Genomic DNA, 23,048 nt, shown 5'->3' with positions numbered 1-23,048 from the left:
AAAAAGGAAGATGGGGTGATACCTCAGGACTGACAATATTTTTTGGATTTTTCTCTGGTTCTAACGGGTTTAATGGAATGCGCAATGTTCAAAGGATGTTCTGCTTTTCATAAATCTTTTTTGCATTTTCTCTTCCATCCCTTAAGAAAAAGGAAGGAGAAGATAAATGGCAAGAGGAAGGGAGCGTTTGTTGCTTTGTGGTATACAAAAGAGAGGGGGAAAAAGAAGCGTAACGTGGAACACACAGAACATGATTGTTACCAATTTCTGTGAAGTAGGAGCACTAATTTTAACAACTGCTACATGAACCCCTCTATGTTGTTCTCTTTGCTCATCCATAACCTCTTTTATCTTGTTAGGATGGGATATAAAAACACGTGGTGCTAACCAAAACTACAGAGCAGCAGAGCTGCTGCATTACACTGCAGTCACTTTCCAGTGAGGAACTCTGAGGTAGCTGCAGCCTTTCAGGCAAATTCCCAGTGGCAGAGCTGGCAGCAGAGCCTGTGCTCCTGTGCTGGGCATCAGTGGTGCTGCCCACAGGGAGGTACAGAGGGGAGTCTTTGCTGCTCCTCACCTCTCAGACTGAGGGGACAGTGCTCAGCTTGGAGCCAGCCTGGGAGGCCGTGTGAGGACCATTCCTGCAGTGAGGCAGAGCAATCCCAGGGCAGTGCCAGCTTCTCCCAGGAGCTGCACCAAATCCCTGCTCTGAATATCCATGGGCACGGGACCAGGCACTGTTCTTTCAGCACAGGCAGCCACGAACTCAAGTTATGCATTATTCTGACCTTTCTCATCCTCTGACATCACATCTCCCCCTTCACTTGCTCAGGAAGCTCTTGCCTGACCCTCCCTCCCTCAGCCATGGGCCAGGGTCACCCTTTGAGCTGCACTGCCCTTGACAGCTCCCCTGAATTTGATCCCCAGTGTCCATTTTGTAAAGGTCACATCCAACAATCCTGTTCTCTTCTGAAACCATGGCAGAGTCCCCCTGCACAGTTGTTCACCCATGACTTCATTCAAGGCTGGAACTCTCCTCTCCCTGCTCTTGGGCATGAAGGATCCTTAGGATCAAATCCCCCTGGGCAGTGTTTAAGTGGCAGCTCCTGCCCTAAGGAGGGCAGGACAGGACAGGGCAGAGGAGGACAGAGCAGGACCAAGTCCCTTCAGTGCATGGGGGTTTCTGCATCTGATCAGAGAGGTCACATGAGTGGGGTGCAAATACACAAACCCCAGAATTCTCTCATACTGAGAATTGGCTGGTCACATGGTAATTCTTCCTCAGCCTCTCAGTAGTGGGGATTAGAGGCCAGGACTTCCTAACTGCACAAAACTAGCTTTGTTATACAAAATATTTTAGGTCCTTCATTTAATAAAGCTTTACTCTCTTGGTTCATCTACTCTGAGAACACTGCATCTGTTCCATATCCCTTGTTGGCACCCTCTGGATAACATGAAAATTCAGCAGCAGCAATTCCCTGTGTCACACTTAGGGTCTCCTTTCAATTAAAACATTAAAACTGTGCCAAAACCCAACAGAAACCTGGAATAAGATTTCAGTGGCATGCTTCACTTTTTGCTACCGTGGGCCCTTGAATTGTGCCATGCTCCTGGAGCCATCCACAAACACTGCCCAGGATGGAGCCTTGCTCAGTAACTGCATCCTCTTTTTTTACTTCTTTAGCCCTGCAGTGATTGGATGGAATTACCCAGCCTAATTATTATCCTGCAGGATATCCTACAGGAATCCCATCAGATAAAGAAATTGTTTTACACCATAAAACATTAACACAGCCCAAAATATCTGAGCCCAGGGCAGAGGTACAAAGCCAGCTGTGTCTGCACAGACTCAGAGGGCTTTGGTTACTCTGCTCTGCTGAGGAATAAACATTTTCAGTTGTATGAGCTGAAATGGGGAACTGAGGGAAGGAGATGTTGATGCCACAACCAATATGGATCAAAGCTGAACTCACCATTTGCATGATTCCCCTTACACATACAATAAGAACAATTGAAAGAATGAAATCCCAAGCTCTGAGGCATTGAGAGAAGGTGGTGTATAAAGGTTTCTGTATAATTCCAAATATTCCTTGTAATCAGGGTATAGTAAATAGTTGATTGAAAGCAACAGCTAAAACCTTATGTTTTTCATAACCAAACCTTTTGTTATTCATACCAGAACTAAGCCCAAGGGATCTGGTGTGCAGGTGAAAGATCAGCTCTAAACCTGTTCTACTTCTCTTCCAGAGCTGACAATGTACAGAACACAGCTCTACAAATTAATGGGGCTGATCCTATTGCAGGCTCTCTCATTAAACTGCACATTAATTTCATAACAAGATGCTGCACCTTTGGTAAAACACAACGTGCTTTTTATGTGACCACTTTTGTGTGTAATGCCAGAATTATTTGGAGAACAGCAAAAAGGTTTTTTTAGGGTAGAGAGAGGCTGAGAACAAATCCCTCTGATGTCACTCTTTTAGAAGTTGTCCTTCTGTCAGGTATGGTTAATGCTGGAATTTTGAGCACAATAGTTCACAGAGCACAATAGTACCCAGAAAGGACCAGAAAACAGAGGTTCAGTGAAGTATTTGACCCGCAGAACAAAAATAGCCAAAAGTATTCAATGTAACACCTCCACCCACAATGAGAAATCCAGTGGATTTCTTATATATTTCTCATAAAATCATAGGAAGACACAAAGGAATGCAGAGACATTCACAGGCAGCTAAAACCCATCAGCCTCAGAGACAGAATCAAACCCAGTAATGTCTCTTCACCACCTCACCAGTGGACTTTGCCATCAAGTCCTAAATGGGGAAGATTTGAGAATAGGTTTAAGTTGAACAATTTGTACCACAAGGAAGAAAACCTAACCAAGGTTTGCAAAGAACATTTTTATATCCATAATTCTGTTTTAAATATCACTTCCCCTACAACTCTTACTTCACTGCAAAGCACATTTTTCTCAACTGGAAATAAGAAATTAAATGGGTATTCTTACTGAGAAAATGGTTTGCTATCTGTTGAGAAATCTGGGCTATAATTTACAGAAAATAGGTTACCTAATAAAAACAAAAGCAACAGGATTGGAAAGGACCAGGACAGGTCATATCTCACAAGGAAGTGATCCATTACTGATTCCAATGATGTTAAAACATCAACAGTTCTCTTATTTTTGCCCTTCCTAGGCTGACAGATTGGTAACACTTTTTTCTCCCACCTGTGCTTCCAGGCCCCAGCTGATGCTCAGGGAGTTTCCCTGTTTCCCTTGGAAGTGGCTCCCATTTTGGTGGCAGAGACTGGACCTCTTTGTATGGAGAGGTCAGAGTTCAAGTATCTTGAATTCAAATGACCATTGTAAATCCAAACTTTTCCTATTTTGGTCATTCCAGTCTTTTCAGACTGATGGAGACCCTGGGTGCTAAAGATTGCCTTTGTTAGTAGAAGCAGACTCTATAAGCCATGGTGCTGTTAATATTTCCAGTTCTCTTGGCTTCCTTAATATCATTCAGCTATTTCTGTTCCCTATGGGTGCCTTACTCTGCTTGATTCTGTTTCACTTTGAACCTCCACTGATGCTGAGGGTTTTACACATTTTTTATCACACTGTGCAAAATGCTGCTGGAATCTTTGTGCAGACTCTCTGGTGACAGAAAAAGGTTATTATTGCCATCTCCCTTGTATTGTGTCTCCAGAAATCCGTGCACATGCTGTGTAGCCACCCATTCTGCACTGGAACCTGAAGAAATCATTTTGTTGTACTGACTACAAGAGCACTTTCTGAAAGAGGTGTCTTTCTAATTGTCCATTTTTAGAGCTGGTGCATGCATAATGCAGAGCCTACAGGAGGGGTTGCAGGGATTTGCTCCAGTTATCTGTGCCTCAGCACAGGGGCTGCTGCCCGGCACAGAGTGAAACCATCCAGGCTGAAAGGAAAAGGCTCTGTCAGGTTGGAATGCAGAGAGCAGAGAATTTCATTCACTGAGGGCAGGGATGGAAGAGCTGCATCCACATTCTGTTCCAGTCACTCAATTTCTCTGTTCCTTCCATTCTCAAGGATCTTAAACCCACATGGAGCTTTTGTGACCCCAATCTATAGAGGCAGAGACAAAGAGTGAGCTGGCTTTCCTTCCTTCTGAACAGTTTCCATACTTCCATTAATTCCATCTGCTTTCTCTCTGCTGTCCCACCTTCCCAACAATCTGTGCCAAGGATCAGCAACTGCCCAAATCAAATGGCCACTGAGTGCCATTACTCAGAAATATTTCTGTGTGAGCAGCAGGTTCACCCAGGGTACCCCAGCCAGCCCTGCAGCCATTCCCCACCGGCACACAAAGAGCAGCTGGATATTGAGACACAGCTGTGACATCCATTACTGCCCATAGGCTCACTTTGGAGAAGCTGGGGAGACTTATGCCTTGCAAACAGGATTAAATGGAAATGATGAAATAAACCAGAAAAAGAAAAAAGCCATCTAGTGAGTCTGTTGGCTTACTGTGCTCCATATTCCTAAAAACTCACTTTGCAGTCAGGAAGGACACAGGGGGTTTGAATCATTTTCTGCCTTTACACCTTCCCTACCACCAGAAGTAACACGGGGATGTTCTCCAATAAACAAATCTGCTCTTTTCTCTCAAGGTTTGTGTACACTCTGAGTGCACTGGTGACATCAGATTTTTCACCAGGGAAATGAAAGAAACCAACAAAACCAACAGCCCACATGGCTGAAAACCCAAGAAGCTAAGCTGGTCACATCTCTGAAATATGGTATGAGCAAAAAGAGAAATACAATAAAAATCCCCATCCAGCACGAACCGGGAAGTGATGGAACCAGGGCTTTCCTACTGAGTCTATCTCCAGTTACCACCCTTCTGAGCATTGTCCATTATCCATTCTGCACCGAGGAGGCTCTCAGGCCAAAATTTAAAAGGTGACTGACAAACACAGAAGGCCAAAATGAAGCACAATAATCACAAGGAGAGTCTATGGAAGAAGCCTTCTGTAAAACATGAGGGAGCCCTGAGCCTCATTGGATTAGTTTCCTCTTTTTTTCCTCTTTAATTCTCTTATAGTAGACAATATTTCCCCCCTCTCCTGAGTCTCTACAACATGCAAGCTCTGTGTTGGGATGCAGACAGGTTGAGAAGTGCAGCTGTGCATTAGAGCTGCTGAAGCTGGGAGGCACATTCTCAATGAGTAAAAAGCACACTTCCATAAATGACACACAAAAACTGCCTTCCCAAACCTCACCACGCATGAAACAGATCCCTGGATCAGTCCCATCTCCAGCCCTGCCCATTGCTGTGCAGGCCTGTTGGCAGTACAGCTGGGGACACAGCTGGGACACAAGGGACACTGTTCCCATGGTCTCACAAAGGCCCCAGGGATGCAGGCTCAGTGTTTGTCACATTCTGCACAAGCCTGGGGAAAAACCTCGAGCCCATTACCTTCACTCTTCCAGGTGCTGTCAGGCAGCTGGAGAAGGGCAAAGCTTCCCCACCTGCAGGAGCAGCCAAATCTCTTTGGGAGAGCAATCCCATCTCCACAGGCACCTCCTGCCTCTGGATTCTGTGTATCCTTCCTTCCAGCAGTGAAATACCTGCAAGGGACACAAACAGCAATTACCTCTTCTGCAGGAAAAGCCCATCCTGCCCCTCCAAACCAACCTGTCCCTTGCTCATGGTTTAGCTACTGTTACTATTTCCATTAGGGATGACCAATGTTTCCAGTAGAGATGGGCTGGAGACAAACCAGGATCTAATTATTAATTTTATTTTGACCTGTAGGCCCAGATGGGCAGGAAAAAATGCTCACTCAAGAGGAGTTTTTCCTTAACTCCAGCAGACCCTGGATTTTCCATTGAATGTTTTCATTTTCAGCTGCAATCACCAGAAATAACATTAATGACTTTCAGTGCAGGGCAGAAATAATTAGAGGCAGAGCAAGTGTCCAGCTTACATGCTTATGCTAAGAAAAGACTGAGAAAAATCATGGCAAAGCTTGATAACCTGAGGGGAGAAAAAAGCAAACAAGCTCAGGGGTGAGATCTAAATCAAATATGAAGCAATCTATATTTTCCATTAAAGCCACTGTGGAACTGGGCATTTCGCAAAGGTCTTGATTGAAAACCATGGCAGAGTTAATGGGTTTGACTTAAATGATCCTCAGGACTTCAATAAGGAGCAAGGAGAAAGGAGGCCCACGAAAGCAGAACTTGAAACATCAGTGCAAAACCATACAACAGAAAGGAAACCTTTTCAATTGCTCTAGGAAGGACTATAAATTGCCTTGTTCTCAAAACTAGAGGGAGACTCAAGAGTGCAAAATCTCATTAGAATTTCAGCACTGGATTTCTTTTATAAATGGCATATCAGTAAGATTTACCAATATTGTCTCAATATACTGAAAGCTTTATTATTTATTCTTTGGCAAGTAGCATTTTTCTAATTCTTTACTTTTAATAAAAAACAGTAGAGATGTGTGCTGAATTGAACGCTAATTAGCACATTCATATCTGTCAAAAATTCAATAACTTTTGTACTCATTTTTGGGTTCTTTTGTGGTCAGTTTAATTAAATTTTTCAGTTTAATTAATTTTTTAAATTAAATTATCAAATTTGTTGATAAAATAAAGGAGGATATAAAAAAATTAATAGCTTAGGCTAGGTTTTTCAAAGGCAATTAGTAGTTAGAGCCCATTAAACTAAGGAGGGAATCAGATCAATAATTTCTAGGGCTTTTTTAATGCTTCCCTTGAAATTTTAGTATAATCAGGAAAGGACAAAGAGCAGTCATGATCCAAAAGAATTTCCTGGGATCCAGAGACAAAAAAATATTGTTGAGGTGCTGAGAAACAGGAGTTCAGAGCTGCTGAGGCTGTTGACAGCCTCTTACAGTGGGTGCTCTGTTTCAGAAGCTGGGATTTCAGGAGGAGGCAAAGTGGGTCATAAATGCTACTAAGAGCTGAAAATTAGGAGATGAAAACCACTCCAGAGCATTGAAGTGTGGTAGGTCTGATTACAGCAATCAAAATGCTGTCCCATTTTGCTACAGTTTGTCTTGAACAGCAAGGTTAAGGAAAAAAAGCCCGAAAAAGAAAAGCCATGTGATCCTAAACTGTGAGTATGCATGAATGTTACAGCCCTGCCAGGGACTGCACAGGCACCTGGTCCCAAAGGTAACATGGGATTTACCTGGGTTTGTGCTGGCAGCCAAAGCCACTCCTGCTGCTTCAGCAGGCCTTTCCCTCCTGCCCATGCTCTGAATCCCTGTGGGTTTGGCACTGAGCCCTGACTGCTTCCCACCAAACATCTGCACAACCAGTTCCATCCTTGACATCACCCTGAGGTGCCTCTGTGTGTGCACTGGCCTGGCCTGCCTTGGCACGTGGCCGGGGGACAGAAAAGGGACATTTGTCCCCTCATGACCCTGGGCAAGCAGAGAGTGCTCAGAGCACCTGGGCACGGCCCCCTGTGGGAAACCTCCTGGCTGAAGACAGCTCCAAGGATCACTGCATAAACCTCTGCAGCTGCCCCACACAGTGCTAACAGCCCCACAAACACACAGTGACAGCTCATCCAACCAGTCCCCACTGGCTCTCCTGGAGCAGCAGAGGACAAGAGAACAAACAGCAGGTGACAAAGGCTGGGTCCTGCCTGCCCACCTTGAGCCCAAGTGACTCCAAAGTGCTGCTGCCAGACACGAGTCCTCTCCTCCTCCTGCCAGCTGACTCTGCAAGCTCATCCCAGTTCATCTGGGAGCTGCTGTGCTCATGAACTGGAGAGGGCTTCCACAATGAATCAAGTGGGAGATATTAAAGGCACTAGAGAGCAAACAAACAAACCCACAAAGAAAAGAAAGAAACCTGAGTACCTATAGCAGTACCCAGTGCAGATTAAAAACACAAACAAACAAAATAACTTCATGTGGTTTAAATCCTAATCCTCAGGGATGAGTTGAGCACCAAGGTGCACAGGCCTTGTTTATTACCAGTGAGCTGAGAACTGAGAACACCCTTCCATTTCTTTGAGCAGCATCATATAAAGCCTATTTTCAAGAGTGAAATGAATAATGGGATTGAGATAAACTCTGTGCAAGGGGAGGTACTGGGCAGTGCTTCTGAGTGCCACAGTCTGGGAGAATCCATGGAGGCATTTCCATTCACATACCAGAAAGCACAGAGAGCATCAGCAGTTGCTGTAATCCCCTCTCCAACAATGACCATCACTGCTGTCCTCTGTGCTCTCCCCTGCTCACACTGCCTCCCTTCCCTTCCCTGCTGGAAATGTTCCATCACACAGCTCCCTTAGGTGCACAGCAAGCAGGGATGTTTCCATTTTGTACTTTGTCGCAGCCATTTTTTCATAGAAATCCTTTCTTTGGGATTTGTTCATCTTCTGGGAAGCTGAGACCCCAGAAGAAGAATGTAAACAATTGTTATCAGCTGGTGTGGAATGCAACAGGTGCAGCGGTGATTGGGCTTCTGTGAGTGTTTGGATTTACTGACCACTCACAGGAGAGTTGTCCTTGCTTTCTGCTGGACACAGAACTTTGTTATTCATTCTTTTCTATGCTATTCTTAGCTTAGCAAGCTCTGCAACTTCTCTCTTTATTCCTTTTAGTATAGTAATAATGTATTATATATCAATAAATCCAGCCTTCTGATCATGAACCAAGATTCTCATCCACTTCTCTCACCCTGAAGACCTCATCGGGGTGCTGTAATAGTACTTTAGGAATTTCTGCAGGTTTAACAGTTTTAAAACAGACATGAAGCTGCTCTTTGTGTTTTTTCTTCAGCTGTGAAAAGTCTTTAAATGCCCCAATGTGCACCATGTGACCCACTGAGCTCAGTCCTTTAGTGGCACAGGCCCTTAAATGTGAACTCAACAGATACTTTAGGTGAGGTGTCAGCAGTGCATAAGCAACAAGCTGACATAAATCCTGAGGAATTTAACTTATAAAAAACTTTAATTCCTTCTTTACTCCAGAAGGATCTCTTGAACCTTTGCACCAGCTTTACATGGCTCCTTAAGCTACATCAGCAGGATGTGCAGCAGCTTACAGCAATTAAGTCACAAGCAAATGTATGTAAAAACAGTGTAAGGGCATTTCAAAAAATGGACTTTGCACAAAATCACTACATTTTCACTGGGGTGCATCACCCAGCAGCACCATCAAATGTATTGCACTAAACCAGCTGTAGCAAAAGGAATCAAACCCAAACACCACCAGGGAAAGCAATTCTATTCATCATGAACCCACAGGGCCATTTCAAACAGCTTTTCCCAAACAGCTTCCACACTCCTTGGAGTCCCATTTGGATCTCAGCTCTGTCACTCTGCACTTCCATCTCTGTATTCTCAAAATAATAAGAAGAAAATTCTAATTCCTGGGGGGAAAAGGGGATTTTTGTTTCACCCAGGCTGTGAGTAGCATTATCCCAACCTGAGGTGAAAACACCAATGAATCAACATTTCCTTAACTGACTTCACTGTAATCCTGGTATTGCACTGACCCCTGAGGAAGGGAACCTTTTTCACTGGCTTCAGCAGCAGCAGCAGCAGCACAGGAGCACCTCTTGGTGTCTCTCATGAAGTGGAGAGAGACTTCCTGCAGGTTTTCAAGCACAGAGTTGAGGTCTGCCTTTAAGAGCAATAATTACAGATGGATGAGTATTTCTTCCTGAGGCACACAGCATTTTACAATGGAACTTCATGAAGTAGCTCTAAGGTATTTCCTGCAACATATTTCAATAAAAGAAAACTTAAGCCACTAAAGTGTCTCATGTAAGCATTGAGGATTTAAGGAATTACTCAAATAATGAATGCATGAAGCTATTAACCATCCTGGAGAATTAAAATCTGCCCCGACGTGATGAACCAAAAGCATCAAGTCATTTCAAGTCTGCAGGATTGATTTTATACATGTGACTGAAATATAATCACAGAAACGTCAAACTGTGCTGTATCTAGAGAAACATAGCCCAGACTTCAAGACCATGAGCACACCTCTGCAACAGCTTTTATTTGGTCTATTTGTTACCTCCTGGCAATGGTTCGAGCCAGGGAGGTTATAATGTGGTAGTTACCCCCAGGTAAAGGCATAGCATAATGAAATTAGCCGTTTTTTAGTTTTATTTCATTGCAATATTCTGCTGTACTGAAATATTAGGAGGATCAGCATGACTTAATAGAATTTTGCTCAAGCACAGCTTATTGCATAAGAGCAGTAGCAAGCAAAGAGCCCTGATACCAGACTAAAGTGGGCACAGGTTATCTCTGGGTGTCAGGTATTAGTTGGGAAAAGTTATAATAGGAAAGACTTAGAAAATTTAAAACATTTTCTCTCTGAAACAGGTCACTGGAATGTTCTCTGCTAAAAGCAGCTGCAACACTGTGAGATTAAATAAAACACAAAAGGGATATAAGAATTACCAGGTTTCTACAATCAAAGTCCAAGGGCCACAGGCACCAGGGCTGGCACAGGAAATCCCCTCCCACAGCTCCAAGGACAGGCTCATCTCCCCTGCAGTGCACCCCCTGCATTTCCCCTCACTCTGTTTCCCCCTTGTGAGCACCTTTTGCTCAGACATGGAAGGCACCATCTGATCTGTCCTTCTGCACTGAGAGCTGCTCTGTCTCATGGCTGGGACAGCAGCAGCTTCTCTGCTTAACAGCTTTTCAACTCTGTTTCTACCATTTTTCCATCTACGTTTCCTGCATCATGAGATTCCAGTACAAACAGGACTCCTGTTGGCTACTGGAAAAGTGAAATATCATTAAATAATTTTGCTGGATAGCAATCAACCACACTTCTCTTACCTGTCACTCTTCAAACATGCAAGTAAAGTAGAAGTATTTGGAACAGAGATCCCTTGTTTTTATTTTCTTTTTTTCCCCCTTTCTCTTCATTGTGCTTTATTGATAGGTAAAAGGCTAATTCAGTCTCAAGACTGTTCTGTGTCCACCCCAACTATTTCACTGCAATAAATGACGTTGCTGTGAATATATTTTAATTAGTCATTTCATAGTTGGAATTGTGCAATTGGAATACAGTAGGCATGAGGAGCTATTGAAATAGTATAAAAAGGCATAATTATTTTCAAAAGCTCTGTGGGAATAACACAGATAAAAAAAATGCCCTGCTGGCACCTGTTTTCTGTGTCCAGTGTATTCATTAGCACCTCACATTCATCAAAGGCAAGATCACAGGTGCTGCAGGATGCTCCCACAGTGCTGGAGATTTTTCCTTCTCTGTTTGCTGTTCTTTGCTGAGGTCATTATAATGAAGACCAGATTTTTACTTCATTTGACAATTTTGTTCTAATTGACTGAAAGATGTTACAAAGAAAAATGGGAACAAACACCAGAGATTCAGAAGGATTTTCCTGACTCTCTGGGCCTGACCTGGGACTCTTTCATGCAATGTGGAGTAAGTGAAGTAGGGCCTAAGAATAAAAAAATCAAACCCTTGTCATGCCTGTTACTGCTGAAGGTAGGCTGGCAAGGGCTCTGAGGAGTGAGCAGAAGAAAAATCTTGAAAGAAGCACCAGCTCATTTCAGATCTGAACTCGAACTTGCAAGCAAGATGCTGGGCTAGAGGAACTTGGTATAAAATGAAGGCTTTGAAACTTTACTAATTCAGAAAATGAGACTTTTCAAATCCTGTAAAATTAACAGATTACAAAAGCAATTCACTGAACCTGCCATGCCTTTCACCGTGTATCTCACACGCTGACAGCGTCTCTGCTTCTCCTCTTGCAATGCAGACTTGGCCTCTGCCTTACTCATCTCTCTTTGGTGTTCAATTGTTCCACCATTTCTCCTGCCTGGCTCTTAAATTTCTCCAATCCTACTCATCAGCTGAGAGGAGCAGGACTGACAGAGGAGGAGCTTGCTTGGGAGTGACCTCCTCAGCACAGCCCAGCAGCATCCCTCCCTGGCAGCAGACTGCTGGAATTATTTACCTGGGCATGGCTCTGGGCAGGAAGGTGCTGTCACTGAGAGCACCAAACAAACAGGAGCCCTGTTTGCAGAGAAACCTCAGGATAAATTATGTCCAGGTGTCATGGGATCTCCTGCCTGAATCCATCAATACTAAGGGCTTTGGAAGAGGAAGGGAAGGTTCAAAGATGGGGACTGGGAGTTCAGAAAGCAGCCAGGTCACCTGAAATGCAGCAGCCCTAAAATCTGGGGTCAAAAGCAGGGGAAAAGGCAAAAATCATAAAATAGTCCCAAGTATGAACACTTAGTCAGTGATGCAAGATATGAAGACTGCGAGTATTTGCCTGTGCTTTTCTACAGAATGCTTGGGAGGAAGTCTGAGCAGCCTGCACAGACTTGAAAGGAACATGCTGTAAAGCAATTCAACAGCAGAGAGTTTAAAAACTAGAGAGGGGTGGATGAAGAGTTGAGACAAAGTCACTGTGCAAGGACCTTGCCAACTCTGTATTGGGTGCTTTCTTGGCTATCTCAGTTCTAAAAGGAAGAGAAGCTCATTCAAGTTGCAATATGGAATAGACTCCAGTCTGATTTGTACAGATAAAGCTCCCAAATGCTGTGTATCACTGAGGAAATCAAAACACAAAACCAAGTTCTTCTGTGAATAAAAAAGACTGAAATCAAGTAATAAAAAAAAATTATCCCCACCTGCTGCCTTGCAGTTGGTGGAAATTGAACACCTTGGATGCATCCGTCCACCCTGGACAAATAATTGCTGTTTATCATCCTAGGGGAAAGCCAGGAAAGCAGGGGAGGGAGATCATAATCCTCAGAGCATTCCCCTCCTTTTCATGGAGTGTACTCAACAAAGCTGTGATCACTTAGAACCCCTGACGAGATGCCTCCCCTGGTGACCAAAGCTCAGCTTTTCCCAGATATGGCCATCTTAAAAAGAGCAAGGAAATTGTCTACTCCATTTATATTGCTGAAGTCTGAGTGAGAACAGGTCCTTCCAGCTGTTCAAGGAAAGGCAGAAGGATGCACCAAGTGCTCCCCACCCCCCTCTTTGCTGCACTGGGCTCTCTGTTCACCTCAGTAAGAAAAGAGGCTGAGTTCTATTCCTTCCTGATATTCCAGAGAGGAGCAAGCACCCAGGACTGCACAGCAGCCTTACAGAGATTGCACTCTGCTCCTACAGAACAACCCCCCTTTCTCCTGGTACTTCCTGAATGGAGGAATGAGATGTGGGTGCTGTGTGGTTGAACGGAGGGAAAACACTGCTGAGACACTCAATATTAGCACTACACTTTCTGGGACTCCAAATTAGGATGCAAAAGAAGGATGCAGTCCCTGCCTTAGCCAATGTAAAGGGAACATTTTTGCATATTTTTGTTATGTGATCTTATCAGCAGACAGCTTTTTCTTTTCAGTAAAATAAATCCTTGTAATTCCACAGTACAGAAATCTGGCAGTACAGAGAGGAATCTTTATGATGGCTGAAAGTCTTTGCACAGCACATACTGCAGCTTAGGATAATTATTTATTACTGGTGCCTATTATTTATTCCTGAGCCTTTAATGCACTTGTGGCTAGTGGGCAGAAAATGAGCAATCTCTGGTGACAACAGCAGAAATGCACTTCTTCCCATGGCAAGTAACTTTTTCAAGTTGCTGTCAGGCTGTAATATTTTTCTCCTCCATGCAAGAGTATTAAAATGAAAACTCTGGATATATAAATCAGAGTAGGGTAAGTGCACTCCTGTGCCAAGAGGGAACCAAATGAATCCTGGGCATGTTAAAGCTGAGAGGGGCCTCCTAGATTATCTTGGTATGCCTCCCTTCCCCTGGTCATGAACAGCTGCTGCTGCCACTGGAGCAGAATCCTAAACAGCCCAGGGATGGGGAAGGAATGCCAGGCTCTTCCCTCCAGCTGCTCATTAGTGCATTAACATTTTCTACAAGCTATTTAATACAACAGTCTACTTCCTATTTACTTTTCTATGCCTCTCTGCTTTCTCCTGGACCTTTATCAACTACTCACATCATCACCTCTACAGTCACAGTGAACTTTCCCTACCTAGGTTACTGTCAGACTGACCTTCCCTGAAGAGAGCCTTTTTCTCCTAAAGCATAAAAAGAACTTCCTTTGTTCTGGTTTCCGTCCATTACATCTTTTAAATACCCAATAATTCCTCAGCATCTTTAGAGTCCCTACAGTGCAGATATTTATAGACAAGCACATCCCTCCCTCTCTGCTCCAGTATGGAGGCACAGAAGTGACAGCCATGTGACAAACAGCCAAGCTGAGGAACCACGTGGGAGCCTTTCTGAGCCACGAAGAGGAATTACCAATCCCCAGTGGCAGCATGTGTGCACACACACAGGTGTGCCAAGGCAGAAGCAAAGAGAGCGGGGATTTGCTGCATGACCAATATTCCTCCTCCAGGAATGGCTCTCCTAAGGTGCTTTCAGAGCAGTCAGATGGATCTGTTGGGATACAATTTCATTTATTTCCTCTTCACAGAAACTATCACTCTGGGAGTGAAATAAGTCACATGAGGGGATCCCATCCACCTCTTTGCCATTAGGCCCAGCAGAATAAAGCCTCATGTTTCCTGAATTTAGCTGCCCAACCTTTAAACAACAAGTTCTCCTTGCTTGCCTGCACTAGCACCTGAGGTTTAGCCATGCCATGCTTCCTTACTGGCTGGATCAGGAGCAGAGACCTGCCAGTGCCCGGCAGGAGCTTTCCCTCCTGGTCTTTCCCTTTCCCTCTACATCTTCTCCAGCTGCAGCACCCAAGTTATCCACCATCACTTCCCTTAGGTGGAATTCATCATCCAAACATGGCCCTCCTTCCTCCTGGTGTAATGGTACCTGTGCTTTCCCTAAAAGGGCTTTGCAGAGCCCTTTGTCATCTTGAAAGAAATCTACCACAACATTTTACACTCACAGCTGACTGCATTTCCTGGCTTTCCAAAGGGAAAACTTTTTACCATGTTCCTTCTCTCACCAACCTCCTTGTTACAGCTTTTAAATATCTTCAGACCCTTTACCTGGCATTACCTTTCTGCCTCCTGAACACCACAGTACCTGCCTAGCAGTTTTCTTATGGATCAGCTGAATGCAGGCTACCTTTTCCCATTATGGAAATATATTTTTTACTGAGAGTTTGATCCATTTCCATGCACATTAAAGAGGGTAACAGCTAGTGCTCTTATCAGTAGCTGCAACTTACACATATCCTGAAACTAACACTGTTAATGCTGGTAGTATAAGCTTAGTAACACATAAAACTCACCAAAACATGCTGGAAAAACAAAAAAAGTTCAGTAGGTTTGGAAGAAAAGGCTAGCTGAATCCTCATAGTAACCAATTTAAATATTGCTAAATATAAAGTTCTATCCACTATAAAAACTTCAGAGGATGGTCTCCCATTGGGTTTCAGTTTAGTTCAGGTCTGTCATTTTCAAAGACTTCTTTTGCTATAGTTCAAAGCTCCATAAAGTAGGTGCAGAGATGGCAGCATAGCAACCACCACAAAATGAGTTTAAACACGGAGAAAATGAGCTTTTAGCTTTCTAATAGCAGAGCTTTCATATTCCTATCTTCTTGCTGGCTTTGAAACACCTGTTTCTATTTCAGTGACTTGGTTCATTCTATCAGTACAGAAAGCTGCATGGCATTACTGAACTGCAATTAAATGAGCCTGCTTTATGTGAATATTCTTTGGTCATGGACAAACAGAAAACCAAATTGTCAATGGTGAGGAACTAATTTCATTTTTAAATCAAATTATCATTTCCTTGAAGCAGAAGAAGGGTGGTTTTTTGCATGAAGCAGAATTTGTTCCCCGAGTGGGCGCAAGAATAAATCTACTTTTTCCTGCTGACTCAGGAAAACCAAATACACCCAAACATTCACCACTGTGATTTTAAAAATCAGTTTTGAGGTTATATATGTGCCCTATCTGCACAATAATGTGAACTCTGTCAGAACAGCTGAAGGACCAAGAGTTCAGAGTTTTGGCACCTTGGTGACTTTTCCTGCTCACCTGAACTGAGTTTAAAACTGACTGGCCTTGGATTTCCATCTTTGTTTTGAAAAGATCTTGGTGCCTGGAAGGTGGATGTGAAATGCTGATTTAAAGAGCATCTCCAGCTGGTAACATCTGCACACCCGTGCAGGCACACAGCCTGAAAAACAGTGGATAATAATCAATGAACACTTTTAAACTCCAATTTTGCATCTTTGTTAGGCTTGAAGCCTTTTGCCTTCTCCATTATTTTTTAATGAGGGTGATTTTTCCTGCTGATGTATTAACTGCAATGGACACAGAAGATCCCATGGGAGGTATCTCACACCAGGCACACTCTCCAGCCTGGATTTATCCTGGAATGAAATGATTTCTACCCCACTGCAATCTCCCTATCCCCACACTGCAGTTACTGACAGGGGATCTTTAGTCAGTGCATTTTCACCTGCTCTCCCTCCTGGGCAGTCAGCCCCACACACACACACAGGAAGAGACTAAACCTCTAATAGCCAAACTTAGTTCCAACCACACCAGTGCAGATTGTGCAGCTGGGTGTGATCATCTGGGAATGCCAGAGGTGGCACAGACGTGTCCAGGGCACCTGGATCTTGTTAGTCCCACTGCAGTGCCTGGGAAAGGCAAGGGTTGGATGGCAGGGCCACGAGGCAGGATGGAGAGCTGCTGGAGTGCCCTCAAACGAGCTTCCACCTCCAGGCTTGTGCACAATGGAATAATTCCCTACTCTTACACCCTGAACACAAATCTTCACTTCCTCTCCTGCCTGTTCCGTACCCAGTTTTCCACAAAAAGTCAACGTGAGAAGTTCTTCAAGAGAACCCCACCACTGAGAAGCAGCAAACTGCTACCACTTAGACATAAAACCTCAAAACTTGTAACTCCAGTCCATCTTTTGCATGACTAAGCTTCTAGGATGCACTTTACTAGGGAGTTTTCCATTTCTAACCCAAACACCAAGCTTTCCTCTTCCAACAATAACTCTGCTGGCGGCATTTCAGTAGTTCTAGAAGCGGTGTTATAATTCTTCTCACCAACGTGTGCAAAGCCTCTCAAACTACAGAGCTTTACAAAGAACCCAAAATTCTTACATCAGGGGATTACCCAAACACCCGAGGTTATGCAAATTTGCTGTAATTATGCAGAGCAGAGCTATGGAGAACATACTCATGTCCTTACTCCACGCCTCATTCCTGTTTGATGGGAGACAGAACCACTGCCATAATCAGTGCTCGTATTTATGACTGACATCAGCTTTCAATATATGCTGCTTACTCATCTTCATTTTCCATAAGCATTCTGCATTGGAATGTCATTCCCAGTGACTTACTAGCAGCAAAATAACAGCAACACAAAGAACAGCTGTGTTGGATAGTTATTGATTATTGAAAAATATGTTATTAAAAATGTCAAGTGCTCATGTCATTCTAGAAAGCCTCAAATAAATTTATCAGAGCTCCCTTGTAACTGTTCTTTTGGGTCTAATGTAAGTATTCTTGTATTCACCAATATAGGGGTGAGTTGGGAAGTGTTGCTTTTCCCTACTCTGTGCTCCATATTAAATCAGGATCATACAGATTGATGGCTACAAATGCAATAAGGTGTCATCAACTCACTTTTAAATAACCCCTGAATGTGTGAATTAATGAGATGCAAACTGCACAGAAGTGCAGAAAAACCCACTCTGCCAAATCTCACATTACTTAAGAGCTGGAAATTGTTATTTACAGAGCACAGACCCCTGCATTAACTGTGAGTTGCCTGTAATTCTTCTCTTTCATTGCATCCACCCATTTTGGGACCCTGGCTAGTAGAGCCAGCCACATCCTGCTCTTTCCCACTCTCTCCAGATTCCTGAAGTAGCAGAGAGCAGAATATGAGACGTATGGCCCCAGAGAGGAGGCCCTGGCTGCCAGCACAGACTGCCACATCAGCAACAGGCGAGCTCCTAGGGATGCATGTGGATGCCCAGGAGGTGACCTGGCTTCAGGTAAAAAACCTGGATGGAAAACTGAATTCAGAGTAAAAACCCAAACTCACTCATACACCCAACTATTTCATAGCCCATATTCATGTCCTGGAAAAAAGCTTGGGGATTTTTCTATTCCTTTTTGCATCTCTGGTTTCTGCTTCTGTTGGTTACTTTTCTTTCCTATTCTGCGAAGAATTCCAAGATGCCAGCAACAAGAAGCTGCTGTGAGGGTCCCTGGAGCCTCACACTGGGAAACAGTCAGTGAAACAAGGAGTGCCACGGATTTCAGCCTCACTGACTGAGCTCCAGGGCTGAGTACAACATTTACAGCGGGGCTTGTCCTTAGTGTCACTGCTGGAATAGAGATGTAATAAAAATAATTTAACCATCTCTGTACTTCCACAGCTTAGGCAGGATAACTTAGGAGAGATTTCAGACAGTAAATAAGTATAGGAGAGAAATTTAGGATATGAACTTGTTTTAAAGGGGCATGGATCTTGCAGTGTTCCAACTACCCAGCGGGTTGAGACAGACGGAAATCAGAGCCTTGTGCTAAACAACACAACAAAACCAGAGAAGCACAAAAGAAAAGCATCACTATAACTGTGCCCATGTGCCCCACAAGAAGGAAACAGGGGATACAATCAGAAATGCAGAGGATTTCATGTGCCCCAGACACATCTCTACAAACCCTGTGTCCACAACAGACATCACAAACTTGGATCCTTTTTCTTATGGGTTTGTCCAAGCACCTGTATTAAAGGAGGGCTCACACTTGCCGTGACCAGAACATTGTAAGCCAAAATGGGACTTTTCCCCCTACAACTTACAATTAGGGAATCTACAAAATAATTTCCTTCACGTCTATCAAGGCTCTGCGATGTGGTTTGACGTGCATTACTGTGTGTGTTAGTCACAGCCTGGCTGAAGGGAAATGCACCATCAAATTTACTGTAACAGCGATTTTCCTTAAGGTACCTCAGCACAGATGAATTGGCAGACCCCTAATCCAGGGCTGAAAGCTATCTGTGATACAACATTGCCCTCTATGGGAGCCCAAGGTGTAACAGATTTACAACAGAAACACGGCACTGCTGCTCTCTGGTCCTGTTCATTTTTTTAGCATAGTATCTACTTTCCTAAAACACTTCTCTTGAACATAAAAGCTTTATGCCACCAGGAGAAATCAACCTACTATCCTCTCATCATGTAATTTATTTCTTTCAAGCCTACCCTTCCAATTGTAACAGATATCTCCATTACTAGTATTTAGCTTTCATGTGATAATTTCAGTTCACAGAAGCCCTGCTCCAAGTGTGTCAGCATTTCTGTCACACAAAGACCATGAAAAAGCAAAAATTAAACCCAAGTGCACACAAGGCAGTAGCCTCAGCACTGGTATGAACAGGCAAACAACATGTGGAATATTTCTAAAGTGCCCCAAACTCTTCAGGGAGCCAAGATGAAACTCCAGAATATCATTACAGATATTTTCAAATGTAACCTGCTGAACATTAGAGCCACAAGTAAAGCAGGAATGAGCATGATAAAGAAGTACAATGGTTAAGTGTCAAGTTCTTATTCTCTTGGAGTGCTCTCTGGATTATTCCACCCATATTTTCCTTTGCTTATTTTAATTAAGTCACCTTTGTTTTCTTTCCTGAGAAAAATATATTTTAAAAAGAAACCTCAGTCAAAAGATGGCTGAAGAGCAATGATCACTGGGCCTTGTTCACACTGAACTGTATTGCATATCCAAAACAAAAACCCAACCATTCCTTCTGGCACCATCCTGACATTTTAGGGTTAGTGCTGGAAGTCTGTAAGCAATTCCTACCTCCAGCAAAGGGAATTAATAGCAGTGAGACATTAAAAGCATTTCTTTAGCTTATTAACTCTGTTCTAGCAGATGTTGCAGAGATTTCACATCTCTAGAGAAGGCCAGTTCAAAGGAGGTATAACATCATGATCTTGATTTCCCTTGTCAGACTAGAGCATTTTCAAGTCTTTAGCCTCCCACTTGCTGAACCCAGGTCTGTGTGGGTTTTTTTAATTTTATTTTGAAGCATAGCCTAGGCACATCAGTCTAAAAAGACCTTAGGACACACTTCCATTTCCCATTTCAGGATTTCCCACCCTACTGGAGCATGAGCACGAGGCCTCCTACAGCACCAGATAAATAAGAAAAATTATAAAAGGATGACCTAAAAAACTAAAATTTGCTAGGAAGTAAAACAAAACCCTGAACAACAGGATCATTTATTACAGCAATTCCAGAATACCAGTTTGGGAATGTGTCGGTAATGGATTTTTCACTTTGAGGGTTTTTTGTTTTAAATTATGGGATATAAAAAGCTTTGCTTGTGTGAGCTAACCTAGAAAAGAGTCATCCTTAGAATGCAATGGAAGCTTGATATCTAGATGGCAAGGACAGAAGAGCAAAAAAGAGAAAGATAAATGTTCTTTGCAGTTCCTCCTTTGAAACTACCATTCCTCTCCTATTGAGATGGCTAAAGCAACACCCCCCACCAAGCTAAGCCACCCAAAAGAGTGCTAGATAGAAATTCAGAATCAATTCTCCATCTATGTCAACATTCAAATTAGAAAAATTGAGCCATTAAAAGCATCGGTGCTGGAAGAAAATTAAAATCATGCACATCCATCCCAAACATTTCTTACAACTACTGTCTCTAATAATTACAATGGAATTGGAATTCCTACTGAAACAGCTGCTATAGAAAAATAATATTTTACCTAAACAGCAATGCCACCAGAATTACATGGCAACAGCACACCAATGTAGAAACCACGTCAGTATTTGATGAGGAAAACACACTGGCAGCACAAGTCATGGATGGCCATTTGAACTCAATTCAAAAGGAACAGAGAAATATTAAAACCTATTCTCTTCCCTCTGGCTATAGAAGGGGTCACAGCTGCTCTCCCTAAGTGGAGGCAAAGGGAGCAAATCCATCCTCCCTCCTCTGCTGCAAGGATGGGTTTTACAGAGCCAGAGCAAACAGAGAAGGAGAAGCCAGGGCAGGGTGGGCTTCCTTCATGAGGAAGGAAGCACAAAGGAAGGGATTCCCTCTTCCTCCTTGGATGCTGGTGGCGTAAGAACTCTCCTTACTAAACCTGGCCAAGGGAGATCAGGCTGATGCCCCACAGCTACAGACTCTTACTAATGGCTGGGTTTTCATCTCCCACATGTCAATATCAGTACCAGGCACAAACAGCAGACAAAATCATGTGGACAGGCTCTCCCCTGAGCAGAGCTCTGCACAAAACCTCCCCTGCTGAAGGACTATCCACAGCTACTTATTCCAGCCCACACTCTGCCAGGCTCCATTGAAAGGATTGCATTTAGCTTTTAGTGTATAAATAAAAGTGTTCTGATAAATAATTAATAGTAGCTGCTGGCCGTAAAAGAAGCGGCTGTTTGGAAAGTTAAAGCAGTCTGCCATGAAATATGCACCCACCACCTCTGTGCTCTACTTCCAGGGGCTGTTCCAGCCAACATCTTGTCCTGCAGCCCACCAGGCCCACCCCGGCCTCGCTACCCCATGCTGCTCTCTATGCGACCGTCATCCAGGACCTGGGCCTGCGCGGTGCCATCCAGAGAGTCCTCTTCGGGAACAACCTGACCTTCTGGCTCCACAAGCTCATCTTCATCAACGCCATCTCCTTCCCGTCAGGGAAGAAGCTGACGCTCTCCCTGGAGAGGTTCATTCTGGTGGACATCGGCGACGTCTTCGTGGGGAAGGAGGGAACGTCAACGATGTGAAGGTAAGGCAAGAACTGGGGGATACCATCCCAGACATGGGTGCGTGCTAATGGGGGTTTAAAAGGAGGCAAAGCTTGAAAAAGCTGAGCAGCTCTTTTTCCTGGTAAGGGCTGGAAGTGCACAAGTGCAGCCAGCAGATACATAAACCACAGCCTGAGATTAAAAGCCATTTTTCCCACATACATACAGAGATGCACTCATGGATGTGTATATGCAGGGGCATACACATGTTGCACATATACAATATCGTGCACATATATAATATCTTCTAGAGGCCTGTTCTGTATTATTTCTTTCTCTATTGCTGTCAAGTAGCCAGAAGAGTACAAGATGGTTGCCTTTTAAAACCTCACTATCATTGCATTTAAAAAAACCAAAAAGAGCAAAAGGAAAAAAAGAGCCTGAAGAAGTCACAGCCCCAGCATGACTTTTAAGAGTAAGCAGGATAATTTTCATTACCAGACTAGCAGGTAAGCATTTAAAATTACCAGTTACAGGGTGGAAGCACAGCATGCACTTGAGCGAGTGACATAACCATCTGACAGAGTGAAAGGCCCACAGGCTACTCACTGGGGCCTCTTCCACGCTTATTTTCCTGATTTGTTGTATCTGGGGATACCATTAAATTTGTTCAGAGTAATTCTCAAAGGTGTGTGCAGCTTGGAAAGAATAGACAGAACTCAACAGCATGACAGTTATTTCTTGCCATTTTCCACATGTGGGAATCATAGTCAGAGATTAATTGAATCCCTAAGCATGCAATACCACATTCTCCAGCCTTTATTCTGGAGGGTTTTTCCTGCAAATACCCAATGCTTTCAGGAACAATAAGCAAGCCTTTTGTTTTTAAAAGCAGATTTCTATTTCATTTCTAAACCCTTATTTGCATTTCTACAATTTCTATATTCATCTGCCTCCTCTCCAGACCACTGGGGTAGCCAAATACCCAGCAAGAGCAGTAGTCTCACATACAACTGAAACAATTTTGTACATCAGAACACTTGGGTAATCCCATTAGCCACACCAGGTGTATGAATGCTCATCAGAGCTGATTCTGAGCACCAAGCACTTGGGAGTGCCTGGTGCCTTTGAGATCTGAGCACTGTGCACAAGCCCAGCAATCAAGTGCTCTCTCTCTGGAAATACACGGGGAAATGCTCTGAGCAAGGGCTCGTACACAAGAGGAAACTCACTCCAAAGGCACTTGTGAAGCAAGTTTTTCAGCAATAGCTTCCTGCCTGCACCTTTTTGAGAGTGTCTTTCTGACATGGTTTGCTGCACTAAGGAAGCCTTCATG

General features: G+C 43.6%; 1 protein-coding gene across 2 annotated transcripts in view; it reads right to left on the bottom strand.

The window, feature by feature from the left end:
• The window catches only part of LOC134418552 (collagen, type I, alpha 1a-like), a 57,096-nt gene that overhangs the window by 22,652 nt on the left and 11,396 nt on the right, over positions 1 to 23,048 (bottom strand). For both annotated transcript variants that reach the window (XR_010027806.1, XR_010027805.1), the window contains exon 2: positions 5,451 to 5,602. The gene's annotated coding sequence lies outside the window, so the exon portion shown is untranslated. The remainder of the gene's footprint in view (positions 1 to 5,450; positions 5,603 to 23,048) is intronic.

Source organism: Melospiza melodia, chromosome 5, assembly GCF_035770615.1.
Source record: "Melospiza melodia melodia isolate bMelMel2 chromosome 5, bMelMel2.pri, whole genome shotgun sequence".
Taxonomy (NCBI): Eukaryota; Metazoa; Chordata; class Aves; order Passeriformes; family Passerellidae; genus Melospiza; species Melospiza melodia.
The sequence above is the reverse complement of the archived record's forward strand: the minus strand, read 5'-3'. Positions and strand labels throughout refer to the sequence as shown.